Source organism: Protopterus annectens, chromosome 9.part0 (genome assembly GCF_019279795.1).
Source record: "Protopterus annectens isolate FY-2018-M chromosome 9.part0, PAN1.0, whole genome shotgun sequence".
Lineage (NCBI taxonomy): Eukaryota > Metazoa > Chordata > Ceratodontiformes > Protopteridae > Protopterus > Protopterus annectens.
In genome coordinates this window covers 917,030,412-917,047,475 of record NC_056743.1, presented here as the reverse complement: position 1 = coordinate 917,047,475, position 17,064 = coordinate 917,030,412, and the positions used below count along the sequence as shown (strand labels likewise).

General features: G+C 42.0%; 1 protein-coding gene across 2 annotated transcripts in view; it reads left to right on the top strand.

Annotated features, from left to right (window-relative positions):
- The first annotated feature begins 888 nt into the window (after positions 1-888).
- STAT6 (signal transducer and activator of transcription 6) overlaps positions 889-17,064 on the top strand; it is a 2,965,055-nt gene continuing 2,948,879 nt past the window's right edge. Inside the window, exon 1 of one of the 2 annotated variants that reach the window (XM_044083659.1) lies at positions 889-1,300. The gene's annotated coding sequence lies outside the window, so the exon portion shown is untranslated. The remainder of the gene's footprint in view (positions 1,301-17,064) is intronic. The other variant, XM_044083658.1, reaches the window with a different exon arrangement.

Genomic DNA, 17,064 nt, shown 5'->3' with positions numbered 1-17,064 from the left:
CTAACCGGGATAAGCCGAAAGACACAACAACAACAACATATAATACCAGTCTGTACTGTAATGCGTGTGTATGTGGTTTATTTTTTTTTTTGCCTTTGTAACCCAGGCTGAGCCTGAAAAAAAGTTCACTGACATCAGAGTTCTACCCTGGTTAAGATAGGAACTAAGTCAATAAATGGTTCGCTTCCTGAAGTTCACAGCATTTTGACAGAACTGTGTAAGATAAGATTAAGGCCCCTGATGTCCTTCTCCTGTCTTCTGTTGAAGAGGTTAGGGAATGTACAAGTTTGTTCTATTTGTTGTCCATGTTAAGAAAAGTGAAGAAAACAGGGCTTAAAGACTAAATCAATGTTTAATCTCATTGTTAATTTTATCAGTTATTCAGGTCTACATTAGACATCTCAGTGACCTGGACTCAGCAAATATCAAACTAAATAATGTCAGACCACTGCAGAATTAGTTTAGTGTGTACAGTGTTGTCTACCATACTATGAAAAGAGCTTTCTGGTCCATCTCTGAAATGCTTTTTCTTTGTTGAGGGACTTTTTTTTTAAATTTGCTGATAAAATTAAAGCAAACAGCTTATGACTACAGCTTCTCTTTCTTGAACTAGAATTTCTGTGGGAGGTGGTTAAAGGAGGAGTTTCCTTGGCAGAACATACTGTACCACATTAATTTTTTTTCATCTTCCTTAACTAAAAATGAAATTCCTAACAAAATGTTTTCTGTTGAAGCCTAGAGCCCTCTAGTGACTGTAGTGCTTAGTAGAGCAACAAGTCTCCTGTTAAAGTACTATTTAGTTAGGTTAAAGATTCTGTAACAATGTCCTCTTGCAGAAGAATGATGCATCACAGTTTCACGTCAGTACTTATAAGGCGTGCCCCCACCAGACTTGCTTCTGATTTTTTCCAAGCTGCTGCCCATCTTGTGATGTCAGCTAAACTCTTCTACCAATCAAGTCAAGCAGAAGTGAGAAAGTAAGAAAAGAAAGAGACTGAGCGATATATTGAGCCTAGAGAACCAGGAAATGCCTAAAGCCTTAAGCAAGTTGTTTTCTTAAAAAAAGGAAAAAAAAAGCAAACAACATACTGCAAGACTTTTTGTCTGAAACATATGAAACCTTTGTAGAAAAAAATTGTTCGGGGAAGAGAGAATCTAGTCATATATTTGGATTAAAAAGGGTAGAAGCCTGAAGTCCCTCGCTGATGAAGTTGCATTCCAACGACTTGCCACTCTGGGGGAAGGTCTTGATTTCACTGCATTAATTTATGCTGCACAGCAGAAAGAAGTTTGGATTCAGGTAATTTTTATTGTGTTTTGTAATGGCTTAAAACCCATGTAAATTAAATGGCAAATTGTCTCTAAACAAGCCCACGTACAAAAAGTGTGTAACAAAACTACATAAGGCAGGAAATGTGAAAGCATTCAGACCACAGGTCAAGTGTGCAACTTGCCAAAAACAAAAAAATAGGAGAATATTTTTATAGCAAAACTAAAATGACCTTTTCTTCCAGCAAGATATGTAAGATACTGAAACTGTTGAACCATAGATAGAGGGAAACTATTTACAACATTCTAGTTTCGTTTTACACAGACATGCTGATCAACTGTTTATATCTGGGCTGGTCTTCTTTTTTTTTTTTTTTTTTACAAGATTAGTTTGCCTCTTGTTCTGCATTTTGTTTTTGTTTACCTTTCATTGATTTATTATAGCTACTCTCTGTATCTTTTGGGACCTGATCTGTCCCCTTCCTGTAATTCAAAGTGTAATTTCTATTTTTTCTGTCTCCCTTCAAGTTTGAGAGTTTAGGCAACTAGGGGAGTCATCTATTTCCAGCATGTTTCTAATTGACAAATCTTGCTTTCCTGAAAGGATTTAATACTGTTTTTTATTATTTTCTCTCCACTGCAGTACTATTTCAGGTTTGCCCCACTAAGTTTCATTTCTGTTGAATTATGTTTTTGAGAGTAATGTTCTTTGGGATCATGTAAGATATTATAGCCGAGTTTTGCTGGCATTATATGTAGTTACTTCATATATAATAACACCACTAGTGTTTGATAAGGCTTTCTGTGCAAATTACCATGAGTCAGCTTTGCACATCCCATTGAATTATATTTTTTATGTTTATATACAACTGCTCAGATGGTATACGTAGTAGAGAGTGTCCCCCCCTTTTGTTTTCAATTTCTGTTGGCGTATGGCAGAGTACAGGATTTTAATCACTCAGTACACAAGCAGCTGCACTCCTTTGCTTTTGCTAGTGGCAAACACAGGTAGGTGTGCATTACTGTTTAATATACTTGTTCTTCTATGCAATACGTGAGAAATTCACTGCATTGCCTGTGTACTAGCTGAGAAAGTCCATCTTGTCTATAATATAGAATATTTAGTCTCCCAGAAACCCTAGTATTCAGTCTCTAGTAGAAGAGTAGCCCATATAGTACAAAATCCTAAGCACCTTTGTCTGCCCTTTCAGTGACTTGGACTAGCTAGTGTACCCTGATTGTTAGTTGAACATAAGGATACCCTGCCTATGTATACCCTACCAATATATATATATTTTTATTTTTTTTGCAATTTTGGCTCCTAGTCCCTGTTGACTATTGATCCCCCCACCTCATTAGTTCAGTCCCTCAAAGGAGAGAGACCTACTGCCCATGTAATTCCTCCTAGCTGCAAATGGCAGGAAGGAACAGCACCATTATCCTTTGAGGAATCAAGGCTTTTTCCTTTAAGGCCCTACCATTTCTCTGTATATACCTGATGTAGCTTAACAAGTTGATATGCAATGAGCATATATGAGAAGTGTGTCTTCCTCTTCCATAAGAAGAATCCCTTTAGTAGCTTCATCCAAATCGAAGATAAATTACCTCCAGTGATTTGCAGTCTCCACCATGGATTTAACATAGAATCTGAACTCCACAGTAAGCATCTCTCATCCTTCCCCCAGGCAGAGGTGAGCAGGGTCAACCTCATCATTCCTCTTTGCCCTGGACAGTTTCTATTCTGCCCAGGAAGCAAATCATATCAAGGTCATCCGCATCATGGTCAGGGCTTTACTCTTCTATGCCACAGAGCTGGCTATACCCTGACAGTATATCTTGAATGCTTGACTAAAACTGAATAGATTAGGCCATCCCATTGATAAATGGTGGTGCATGTATTTGTTGTACTGGCAATCTGGACTTTGGCAGGGTTTACCTTTATAACAGCAAAACACAGTGTTGCGATTGCTCATATGAGCGAATCGGAACCACGAAAATGAAAATAGCGACAGTTTGAAATGTTTGAAAAATCAGCAAATCGAAAAGCAGATTCGCTGATTTTCGAACATAAATGCACCCCCCCCACACAGCCCCCCTACTTTTAATATTCTAACTCCGAGATCATACTACAGTGGGGAAAGGGACCATTTTCTGATCACCACTATAGTGCAATCCACCCCAAATTGTCGAATGTGCAATGAGTGAATGTCACTGTACATTTGCTCATTGCACATTCGAACCTTTTTCCGTTCGGTGTTTGCAAACTTTGCAAACTGCCTTTTGGACAACTGCTGTTCGCCCTTGTGCAATACACACACACATGAAGGTAAACCCTTTAGCAGAGGCCACAAAACCAGAAGGCCACTCAGGGTGTCAGTGGAGTAAAAGGAACATCTTTCTTAACTCAGAGTAAGGGTTTTAAAAGTCACATTCCGACAATGTCTCCAGAAAAAGATGAAGGTACTGTATTGAAAGGCTACTGACATTAAAAAAATGGGTACTTGCGTATTATTGCAACCACATTTTGAACAGGAGAAACGGCTCTTTTTCAAGCCATACAGCTGTTTCTCCTGTTCGAAATATGATTGCGAGAATACGTACTATTCTAAAATCCTATGTTTTACAAGGAAAACACAAATTTTATGAGAACAACAGACTAAAAAAGGTATGAGGAAAAAATCTGGACATTCTGCGAAAAGCTGGAGAGTTGAGAGGTATGTGGCCCACGTGTGTCATTGTTATAATGCGGTAGCACTTAAAAAAACGGTACTTACGTATTATTGCAACCACATTTCCAACCTGTGATAATTCCTTATGTTTTGCCAAAAATATTACTGTTAATCTTAAAGGGGGTGTCTGAACTACTAATTACTAGTCTGTCACATTGTGTATGAGGCAGGAAGAGGAGTAATGGTCGCATTTTGTATTCGTGGGTGGCGTATGATTAAAGCAGCTGTCATACTCTTGTACCTTTACATTAGAAAAGTCTTTCTTTGAACCTTGGCTCAGCAGAAACATACAAACATTGCTTTTAATGTAGACAAGTGGTCTCACATGTCCTGAGTTATCTAGACAAGTGGTCCCACATGTCCTGAGTTATCTGTAAGTATTCAAAGGCCAAAAACTATTTCAAAATCAGTGCCAGTACACAGTTTTTTTTTGGTACTTGTGTATTATTGCAACCACATTTCGAATGGGTAATATCGCAGGTTGGAAATGTGGTTGCAGTAATACGCAAGTACCAAAAAATGCCAGTGTTGAATTTGCCTTGCACAGGTAATAAACTGCAGCAGTACAGTGAGCAGTGAGAAAGGGAGAGACCGAGTAAACTATTAGTAGCATAAATCAAGCAATATATGCCGTTGTTGTTGTGTCTTTCGGTTTATCCCGGTTAGGGGTCGCCACAGCGGAACTCCGGTCTGCTAATGTTTGGTAGTGGATTTTTACGTGCCGAGTTACCAGCCCTGATGCACAACCTTCAACGAAGGCACGCTCATTCACGCATGCCTCCACACAGAAGACGCTCTAGCTGAGAATCGAACGGGACAACGTCTTGCTGTAAAATCAAATATGTTGTAATACTTTGTCATACACATGAGCTGTATTAGTTTCAGTGATCAAAGTCCTACATTTTTGTTCCCATTCCCTGTCTTGTTCACAGGATAAATGCATGAGTCTACTTCAGTGAAAAAAAAGTAAGAAAGACAAAAGGAAGCAAGTATTTCAAGTTTAAAATAGAAATAACATTAAATCTGAATATAAACCATAAAGGCAAAAAAGAAAAGGCAATATATGTATATGTAAATATATACATATATCTATCCATATGTCTGTGTGTATTACATATATATATTTTACACACACACACACACACACACACACACACACACACACACACACACACACACACACACACACACACACACACACAAATTAGTGTATGAGATTTGCCCCATGGCTTTCCAGCATGTATTTTGTTGGCTTATATGTTCTTCCCATAGCATAAGAGCCAGATATCCACAAATGGGGTACAAGCCATTTGTCTCATTCACAGAGAACCCCCCTTTATTTTTTTAGCCCCTTCCCCTTTCACTTTCTGCAGTACTGAGCCAGATGACTTCACTACCTGCACCCAGTTGGCCCATTCACTCCATGATGAGGGAAGAGCCACATGCCCTATTTGTTCCAGCCCAGGAGTACTCTTTGAGCTCTTCTGCTTGTGGTGAGAGTCAAGTGGTATGGATCAGGCCAGCTTGTTGGTTCTGCAGGAAAGCCTAACCACTCCTCTGGCAAAGCACCCTCCCCTCCATAGCAGCTCTTCTGTCCTCCACCATATCTGCCCTCTAAGGAGAAGTGTGCCTTCACACTCTGAATTCCTCTCAGTTAACAGTATGATTTGTACATGGCCATGTGAGCTCGACAGATTCAAGTTCCATGGGGTGGACACCTAGTGCTCCTGTCAGGTGTCACCCATTTGGTAGGCAAGAGCTGCCTCCCTCCCAACAGGATGGATGAGGTGCCAGCAGCAGCTCTCTCCTATCCTTCCATTCTTCCCAGCTCCTACAAGTGTCTGAGCCACTATTCAAAGCTTCACATTCTCAGAGAACTGTATTAGGCCATTCATTCACCTAGGATGTGAGAGTTGGATGGTAGGGAACAGTCCAATTTACCAGTCTCGGGGAACTTATTTAACTCCCATCTGCAGGTGGCTTGCAGGCTTTTCAGTTGTACAGAGAAAGGCATTCTTTGCTACCATGCATGCCTGCCTAGTTAAGAAGCACACTCTCTATGCTGTGTAGGCTTACTAGACTCCTTCTGTGGCTGACTGCCCATCCTCCAGTAGGTGTCATCAATTCAGCCCCACCTCATAGGATGGATGAGCTGGCATCATCTGCTCAGGATTATACTCCCCAACCAGCCCCTCCAGCACCCATTCTGCTAACTGAACATGGGTCATCTAGGTAAAATTCAGGGCTTCATTACTCTGTGCTACAAGTACAGGTTGACAAAAAAAGTGTTGTACTTGCACACGTTATGACAGCTCAAAGAAATATAAAGGTGTCTCATCAGTCTCCATCAGATATAATCTCATTGCATAAGTACCACTGCTTAAAATACAAGAAAAGCTATGCTAGCATAAGCCAGTGAAACCCCCAAACACATAAAACTGCTGTGTAAAGTAGATATTTCATAAGCAGCACTGCAGTATGTGGATTTCTCTTTGGATTCCAACCTGTTGAACAGCTAAAGATTGTGTCTTTCAGTTTGACTTACTGAATGCTTTGTTTATGTTAACTAGTTGCATATGCTTTCTTTCCAAGTTAAAATAATGTATGACACGTATCTGTAATTGCATCTCAAATGCATGCACTAGTTAACAAATAGTTACTGTTCTAATACTAAAGCAGCACAAAAAAAGAAATTATGTCTTTACCATAACGTTTCATCTGTGTTGTCGGTCTTCATTCATTCTTGACAGATGGGGTTCGTTTCCAACCTCTCGGAAGCGACTTGGCCGTAATATAGCTTGTGCTAACCAAAAAACTCTCGAGCTAAGACTGTATCCACAATGCCCTTTTCCCCATTACCTCACTTTGAGTTTGCAGACTAGTAGAGAAAAGACAGAAGCCCTGTCTAAGGTATAACCTTATAACCTCCCAGGACCATGTCCAATCCTCCAGAAGTCTTTTGGAGGGGGCAGGAGGGTGGGATGTCAAGAATGAATTAAGATAGACAACACAGATCGAATGTTATGGTAGGGACATAACTTCTTTATCTGGTGTTGTCAATCTTCATTCATTCATGACAGATGTGACAAAGTCCCCAGCTACTTTAGATCCTGAGCAGCCCTAAGGAAGGATATTCCTGAGAACCATATAGCCAAAGGATGCTCTTCTCCTCGAGAACATGTATAATTTGAAATGAGTGATAAAAGTATGAGGAGTAGCCCATGTTGCGGCTGCACATATTTCTTCCATGGAGGTCTTGGAATGAAAAAGCGCTGAAGTAGAAACAGATCTGGTAGAATGCACTTTAACTGGGTTAGCCAGTTTGAGTTTATTCTGATTGTAGACAAAGGTAACACAATTTCTAAGCCATCTTGATAAGGTAATCTTTGATTATAGGTATGCCCAATCTGGGTCCTGAGAAAGATACAGATAATTGGTCTGATTTTCTAGAAGATCTGTCCAGGTAAAAACGTAATTGTCTGTGTACATCCAGGAGATGTAAGCAGTATTTACCTTTGTTTGAAAAGTTTGGAAGAAGACTGGCAAGTCTATAGACTGATTAATATTAGCTTCTGACACCACTTTAGAGAGGAAGGACGAGTTGGTTCTTAGTGGCACCATCTCTTTGTGAAAAATGATATAAGGATGTTTGACACACAAGGCTTGTAACTTGGAAATTCTTCTGGCAAACAAGACAAAAACTTGAGGTCGCAAGTAGCTGCTGGCTCAAAAGGCTGTCGAACTAAGCATTGTAAAACTGAAGTCAAATTCAATGCCACTATAGGATCTTTGAAAGGAGGTTTTAAATGCAAAGCACCTTTAAAAAAATTTTGCATAAACGATACATCACGGAATGGTCATCAGTTTCATTATGAGAATTGGAAGTAGTGGCTAATTGAACCTTAATTGTGGAAGTAAAGGCCCCCAATTCAAATAAGGTCACTAAATATTCGAGGACCTTATCAACAAGGGCTGAAAAAGGATCTATGCTGTTCGTACAGGCCCAAATTGAAAATCTTTTCCGTTTGCTAAGGTAAAGCTTCCTACTGGACGGTTTGAGAGGACAGAAGAATATTTTGCACTGAAGAGGATAAGTTATTCTGCTTGGTAATTACTGGAATTGGAGATACCAAGCCATCGGCTTGAGATTTTGGAGATTGGGATGCACCAAGCCATGAGGGTGAGAAAGCAGATCCGCAACTCAGTCCAAAATCCAAGGGCGGTGAACCAGGTGAGGCCAAAGAAAGGCAAACCAGACTTGGCGGGGCCAATAGGGTGCAATGAGAATTACTTTGTTTCTCAACCTTTGGGCTTTCTTTAAAAGCTGGGGAATCATTTTAGTAGGGGGAAAAGCATAAAGAAGTCCCAGGCGGCCAATCGAGGAGAAGTACATCTCTCAGGGACTCCCTGTAAGGGGGAATTAGAGCAAAGTAGCTGCTGCATTTGTTGTTTATCAGGGAGGCAAACAGATTACAACATGGCTGATCCCAATGATGAAAAATCTTCATCGCTATGTTGTAGTTGAGAGACCACTCATAAGGCAGGAGGATGCATCTGCTCAACTTGTCCGCAATTGCATTGCTATCAGAAAGCGGTTGGAAGTGATGGCCCATTGCCAAATCCTGAGGGCTTCCAGACATAGTGGGTAGGATCTGGCTCCCCCCTGCTTGTTAATGTACCAGACTACCGACATGTTGTCTGACTGGATTGCAACTGTCCAGGAGCGAAGGACAGACTGGAACGCTTGCAATTCTAAAAGCACTGCCCTCAATTCTAGGACGTTGATGTGCAAATTGGTCTCTTGTGGGGTCCAACTCCCTTGGACAGTCTTTTCCAGGTAATGCCCCCCATCTGGGAAGCTTCTGTGGTCACTATGGCTTTGGGCGGAGAGGGAGAAAAAGTGCGATGCGACCCCATAGATTTTCTTCTGGCTTCATCCACCAAGTTGAATCCTTTTTGCAGCGATTTTGTTATCAGACTAAGATGAGACATTGGGTGTGTTAGAATCGACCACTGTGATGCCAAGAGCCATTGAAGCAGCCTCATGTGGCCTTTCTGGGGGTACTAAGGTTATAGTTGCTGCCATGGTTCCCAGAACTTGAAGTACCAGGTGAGCAGGAACTTTGTTTTGGGAAATGATTGCTTGAATGTGCGACCTTAACTTTGACAGCCAGTGGAAGGGAAGGGAGGCTACACAGGAAATTGTATTTAGTCTTGCTCCGATGAATTCTAGATCTTGCGTAGGAGCCAATTGTGACTTTTCCAAGTTGATAGAAATGCCTAGTGCCTTGGAGAGGTGCAGCATGAAGTTTGTGGTGTAAAGCAGTAGATGCCTGGATGGAGCGGTGAGGAGCCAGTCATCCAAGTATGGAAACACTCTGAATCTTTGTAGCCACAAGTGAGCTGTTACAACTGCCATGCATTTGGTGAACACCCGGGGGGGGGGGGGAGTCTGTGGTGAGACCGAAGGGCAGTGCTCGGAATTGCTAATGACTGGCTCCTAGGCAGAAGTGGAGATATCTTCTGGAGAGTTTGTCCATTTTTATGTGGTAATGGGCATCCTGAAAATCTAGAGAACACATCCATTCATTCTTCTCCAGAAAGGGAAGGATAGACTGAACCGTGGCCATCAGGAATTTTGTCTGTTGTACAAATTTGTTAGATTCAGAATTGGTCTCCAGTCTCCTGTCTTTTTTGGCACTAAAAAGAATCTTGAGTAAAATCTGGATCCTATTTGGTCTGGTGGGACTTCTTGGATGACTATTGTTTGGAGCAGCTTTTGAATTTCTATTGTTGCTAGTTCCCTGTGATTGGGTGGAACATTGGGGATTCGCTTTTGGGGTTTTGCAAAAAGATTAAAGGTAATATGGTAACTCTGGTGATAATTCTCTGCACCCAGGTATCTGAGTTTATTGTTAGCCAGGCTGATAAATGCAGTTAAAATCTTTCTCTAACTGCTTCTAGAGATAAGCAATCTGGCTTCCATTCAGGAGCACTGGTTGGGATGTCCATAAAAAGAATCTCTGGAGCCCTGTTTACCTCCTCTGCCCCAGGGGGGAATATTCACTATGTGCATCACGAAAAAGCCCTTGAGATTTCTTGAACCACATTTTCCCATTCCTCTGATTTCTGGAATAGGATTGTTGAGGAGCAGAAAAACAAATGCCCACAGCAGAAATGTTCTTTCCATCTTTTTCACACCTGGCTAGTGAATGTCTAACTTTTGAGCCAAGTAAGGAAGAACCATCAACAGGAGTGTTGATGAAGGAAGACTTGAAAGGCTCTGCGAAGTCAAACAAATGCATCCAGGCATGGTGCATTATGACAATGCCTATACCTGCTGCTCTAAATGTCCCTTTGGCTGCATGAGCAATGAGATGCATGGACGAATTTTGAGATAGACTCTAGGGTGGCAAGCTGAGAGGCAACCTTATCCCGAACCTCATCAGACACAGCTCCTTTATCAGATCCCTATGGAGTCTAGTAAAGTGTGCCAAGAAGTTCAAGGACCTAATAGTGAAGGTCATTGATGCAAAGACCCGCTTCCCAAATCTATCCATCGTTCGAGACTTAAAGTTAGGAGAATGGGCAGTAGACCTCTCCTCAGCAAGTTCCTTTTTGGTGGCTGCCGCCACCACCATGACATCCACTGCTAGACCCTTACTCCAATCTGTCTGGTATTCTGGGGCTGACATGATTTTATCCGGTCTCTGGAGAATAGGCTCTATGGAATCAGGGGCCTTCTACGTCGTGTCTGGTATTCTGGGGCTGACATGATTTTATCCGGTCTCTGGAGAATAGGCTCTATGGAATCAGGGGCCTTCTACGTCCTCTGAACAATCAGCTGAGTTAGGTTGTCAGTGGGTGGATCACCAAGGAAGTAGATGGGTAGGCATGAAAAGCTTGCAAGAACATAGATTCCTCAGAATCACCCCTCTGTTTCAATATTTCCAGGATGTCTTCGAAGGAGACATCTTCATATGGTGAATGGGGGGAACCCTTCCCTTTCATCGTAATCTGTGTCTTCTGTGACTGATTATTCTGGAGAATCTAGATGCTTCCTCTTGCAAGTCTTCTTACGGGGTGGTTCCCCATGGAGAAGTTCTGAGGAAGACTCTGAAGAGGAGGGACCTGTACAGGAATATCTTGCAGCTCTTGTGCCCACTGTCCCAACATAGTAGGTTGTGACTGCTGTGAGCCAGAGGATATGAAAATATGACACTCCCAACGTAGAAGGAGCCAGCTGAGAACCTGCTGAATCTAAGGCTCTCTCCATGATTTGGAAGGCAGTTCCACCTGAAGAGGGATGAGAGCCCAGAACCGAGAAAGACAACCTCAGAACCAGGGTCACACCGTGCCCCAATTAAATGCCATCCAGAACAGGAGCCGAGGGAGGGTTTGGAACCACCATGATCCTGAGATCCAAAGACGGCATTGTAGAAACTTCCACAACTGTACAGAAGGTCTGAGAACTGACAGCCCATCCACGGTCCTGGGAGTACAACTGATCCGCTGGTGCCAAAGACGACAGAGACGACCCCAGTGCTGAGGTAAGGTCCACTGTCGGCACCGAAGCAGCTGGTAGTGGGAGCGCTGAAGTGGAGGGCTCCAAGCCTTGGATGGAGGTTGAAGGAGGATAATCTGGTGGAGTCCTTGGAGAATAAACTTTGGTTCCATTAGGGAGAGAGGTCTGCATAGGTGTGGTGAGACCCCTGGCCGCCAAAAGCTGGTCCACCAGTCTAACTACATCCACTTCAGACAGACTTCTGAAAGAAAGGATCACCATTCCTGAAGGAGACTGTGGTCTATCAAGGAAGGGGCTGGGGAGTTTACCAAAGAATGGGTCAACAGGGGGGGAATATCTAATTCTGGGAGGTATAAATGTTTTGACTTTCGGCACCACTGTTTGCTGAGCAGAGGGGGAGGCTGGAACTGAATGCGAGGCGAGTGAGGCTGCTGCAGAAGAAACTGTTGGTGCCGAAGAAGATGTCAGCACCAAGATAATGGTCAGTGCCAAAATAGTCAATATCGGTGCAGTTACCAACGGTACTGATGGAGACTGAGCAACTGTCAGTGCCGAAGGTAATTTCTCCTTCTTTTTAGGTATTTTTGACCTCTGTTCCAAAGAAACAGACAAAACTGGCAATTTGTGTGATTTTCCTTCTTGAGCTGATGCTGAGGTTGGCACAGAGTGGCTTCTTTTTTTTTTTTTTTTAGGTCTGTTTTCAAAGATTTAGATGCATCGGGCTTAGAGAGGGCTTCTTTCGAAGGTACATTTTAACAAACTCATCTTATTTCGTGTCTCTGCCAGTGCATGTGCACTAAAACCCTGACAAATCTTACAAGTAATGTCCAGATGTGGGGCTCCCAAACAGTATACGCAGGAAAGATGCCCATCAGAATTGGGCATCTCAGTACCACAGTCTTGATACTGCTTGAACCCAGATGCCCCTTTCTGTTTTTCCACCATTTTAAATCACACACACACACACACACACACACACACACACACACACACACACACACACACACACACACACACACACACACACACGTAGAATGAGGAAAGTAGAGAAAACCTTTGAAAAATCTACCAGCAAAGGTATCTCAAAAAATACCTAAAAGGTAAGGAAAGGACAGGAAGATACCAACAATGGTACCCAAAGGTTACCAAAGGTAAAAAGAATAAGGGGAGGAAAGGAAGTTACCAACGATGGTAACAAGAAATACTAATTGGTAAAAATAGTGGGTAGAATGATATGAAAAGCACTTACACACTAGGAAAATAGATAAAGGTATCAAATATAGATAACTAGATAGGTTTAGCAAAAAAATACGCTTGAGAAATAGTATTTAAAAGGCACTTGGCTGAGAATATTGGCTGGCACGTCTACTTTTCAGAGTGGCAAATGAGATCTGGGGTAATAGGGAGAAGGTCATTGTGGGTAGAGCCTTTTATGGCTGGCGTGAGCTATATTACGACCAAGTCAGTTCCGAGAGGTTGGAACCGAACCCTGTCATGTAATGAATGAATGAAGATTGACATCATCAGATTTATTGTTTTGCAATCCTTTCAGCACAAAAACACTTGCCAGCAGATTAGTAAGAAAAAATACATGTGTGCCATAGTTTAGAAATGCTATTTGCACACAGATTTATTTAGTTAACCATTCGATAACTGGGTATATGGGACTGATTTTGCAAACTGTTATCAGCCATGACCCCAGTAGCAAGAATAAATGCAAATATAAAGGCTATATAAATACAGAATTTATAGTAATCACTCAAACAGCAAGTCTTTGGGAAGTAGGAGGAAAGCAGAGTACAAAGAAGTAATTTATGTGGACAGGCTGAAAACATGAAAACTACAAAACACACTAAACAGGTATGTTCTTATCATATCCACTGGTCTGCAAGTAAGCTTTCTGTACTGAGTATCTGTTGGAATTTGCTATTATTCTATCAGGTTGGCTTTTTTTTGTCCTCACTCTTCTTTATGCTTGGGAGGTACATATGTTTTCTACTGGTGTGCCATGGTGTCACTAACTGGGCTAGACCACCATGCCAAGCCTATTGTTAAGTCCAATCCAATCCATCCACTGATTGAGCACAGACTATAAGAAGCAAATCAAGCAACATATAAGGATAAATAAAAATATATTTGTGCAACCTACAGTGGAATTCATCCTCATTACTGGATCATGGGCCTGACTGTCCAGATATAGGCAGCTTCAGGGTGGGTAGTAAGCACCCAGTGCAGGGGGTCCTCACACATCAACTGATATAAGTTCATATCCATTACATCAGAATTTGGGGAAGGGAATTTTCAGTGGAATGCTGTTGGGAAGAATCCAAACCACTGAAATGTAAACCTCCCGGGAGACTGAATGCTGGCATATGGCCAAAAGCTAAGAGCTCAGGACAGATTCTGAAACACCAAGGTGCTAAAGGAGGACCTGCTCCTGGAATCACAGTCTAAGCTGTAATGCTTGCTGGAGTTATGAACAATACCCAAATGTCCTCAGGACAAATGTCCATAGGGGAGCTTTAACTATTGTTGATACAAATACTGAAGGCAGCCAAACCCCTGGTGGAGTTAGCTTTTCCAGTGGCAAACTTTCCCAGCAGGCTATTCACTGACTGGTGGCAAAGCATAAAGCAGTTATCCAATAGCTTTGAAATGAAAATGTTTGCATAGCCACTTCAAATCTCCCTTTTTTTTCTAAAGTGAAGATGAACAGCCATTCCATCTTCATGAACTCTCACTCTATCTTCAGGTAAACCTTAGAAGATGATGCAATTCTAAGGCGTGAAAGGGTCTTTCCTCTGTGGTGTAAACTCCTAGAAGGAAGACAGGGAGGTGGGTGAATAGACGGTTACAGTGACATAAATCTGACACCACTTTTGAGAGGAAATGTGATTACACAGAAGGGATACTATGTCCTTGTGAAAGACCAAACATTACTGTCCATAGATATGACCACAAAGCTGTGAAATTCTTTAATAAGAGGTGACAGCAACTATGAAGAATGCCTTCTAAGACACAGATTTAAGATCCAGAGAACCTCCAGGTTCAAATGAAGAATGGACAAGCCTGTCCATTATGAAGTTAACTTTCCAATATTCTTCAAAGGTGAGTGCAAATGTAGAACCCCCTTGAGGGAATGGTTAATCAGTCAGTGCTGGATAACACTTCTACTAGTCACTACTTTATTATGGGCACAGATGCTAGATATTCACTCTGATCAAGCCTTAAATGTATCTGAGATAGGTCAGGATAACCTGCAGACTGAGTAGCTAATCTAGACTAGGATATCTTTCTGCAACTGTCCCACTTAACAGAACATATCTGCTAAATAGAATGCTTCCTAGTGGGCACAGCCATTTCTGATACGTAAGAAAGGATGCCCAGAGGAAGCAAGGGATATAAAGTAGGACCACGCACTGAAGGTGTTTCTGGTGTTCTCAAACTGAAGAGGACTTCCTTGGCATGCACTGGCTTCATTTTTGGCCAACATAATCTGATAGATATGAATATTGCTCTTTCTTTGAATTTTGTGATGAGAAATGGAATCAGAGGGGAAAATGTGAAAGGTGTGGTGGATATTTTCCCTGTGATGGGAAGGAGAATGCATTCACCATCAACTTCACCCCCCCCCATGCAATGAATATGGCAAAACAGGAGGAGAACCACAGTGAGTATACTTTTTTGCACTTAATCTGTTTCAGTGATAGTTAACAAAACTGTGCTGCATTTGTTTATTTGCTTGATATTGCTGGTCTCCGTGTCTGCATTTTGTTTTTCTCTCACCCTCCTGCCCAAGTGTTGTATTCCTAAACTTGGTGGCTTTGGAATTGCCAGCCCCTGAAGTAAATTTGATTTTGGACACTCCTCCCAGTCCCATCTCATTTGCTCACTCTACTGAGTACAATGTGATCATTTGGGAAGGCCAACCCCTCTAGTCTCTTAACCTTGAATTATCTTCTGTTTCTTCCCTCTCCACTAAAAAAAACACAATTTACACTTTATTCAACTGCTTTTACTGTATTGTAATTGTGTTCTTCCTACTTTATTACCTTAGTTTGCCTTGCTGCTTGCTCTCATGTGTTGAAGTGCTTTTATTCTGCTGTATTTATTACTGCTTGTTAGTAGCCTGATTGAATGTATCTGTTATTCTAAGCCTCTTAGTTTTGGTTTTAACACTTGGGCTTCAGGCCAGTTATTTTATATTTAAGAGTTTTTTTGTGGTCTTCACTCTTGTGGACAAACCTTATCAAAACCCTCTCTCCATAAGTCCATCCAAGTTTCAGAAAACTATGTCTGGACAATTCCCATCAGTTTCTTCTGCCAGCCTGGTCGACATCGGCATTCTGAGACAGTGTAGCAACTGCCTCATGTTCACTGACAACCCTTTTGTCCTAGCGCATAATTCTTCTACTTGTGAGAAATGTATCTATATCAGTAACCTGGAATACATGCTCCCTCGTGCCACAGTCAGTACTTTTGACAAAGAGGAGATTGCCAGCACAAATACCATACCAGCCACATCACATAGGCAAGCATAACACACGCCCACCTATGCAGAGGACCTCAATAAAAACTTACCTAAACAGCAGAAGCCTCCAAAACACACTCACAAATATTCCACACACAACACCAAACACATCACAGACAGCAGACAACATACCACTGTCTCACAAACATAGCCTATAAGGCATAACAATAAACCAAACATACTAGTCATTGATGACTCACTTGTGAGGCACACCAATGTCCCCCTCATCAGGCTTAACAAGGAGAAGATCATGGTCAGTTGTCTGTCAAATGCCAGAATCCACCATATCATGCATGCACTTCAATCTTTCCACAACAGATACAAGTATGACTCTGTTATTGTCCATGTTGGTGCGAATTACTTGAGACATACCTCCCTGGACTATATGAAGAGAGACATGATTGAGTTCTCAGAGTATGTGTCCCAGGCAGGTATGAACCCAGCTCTAAGCAGCATCCTACCTTCACCAAGAATGATATCACAATACCAACAAAAAAATTGACTTCAACAATTGGCTTAGTTTCTGGTGTCATTGCAAGGGGATCCAGTATCTGTCTGCCAGGCCTCGATGCTTTGCCAGAGATGGCCTCCATTTGTCACCTCTGGGATTCAGGATTCTGGCCAAGGCTCTTGCTTCTCCCATTGTCCCTTTTTTAGGCAATGTCCCAAAGACAAAGCTTCCATCATAAAAGATCTGTCAGACAGCAAATTGAAGGTCATCCTGCTTAATGCTAGGAGCCTTAACCTGAAAATACACTCACTGGAGGCTTTCCTTTCACTGAAAGGTGCCGACATCTGTGCAGTCACGGAAACTTAGTTCAAGGATGCGGAGAGCACCCCTGCCTTACCAGGCTATACCCCATTCCACACATTCAACCTCAAAATTAGGTTGGGAAGACTAAGGGTGGTGGAGTCTCTATTTTCATTAAAGACAAGTACACTTCCAGACTGTTTTGCCAGCATGATGCACTAGAACTACTCCAGGTGCAACTGACAACTGGCAAGACACC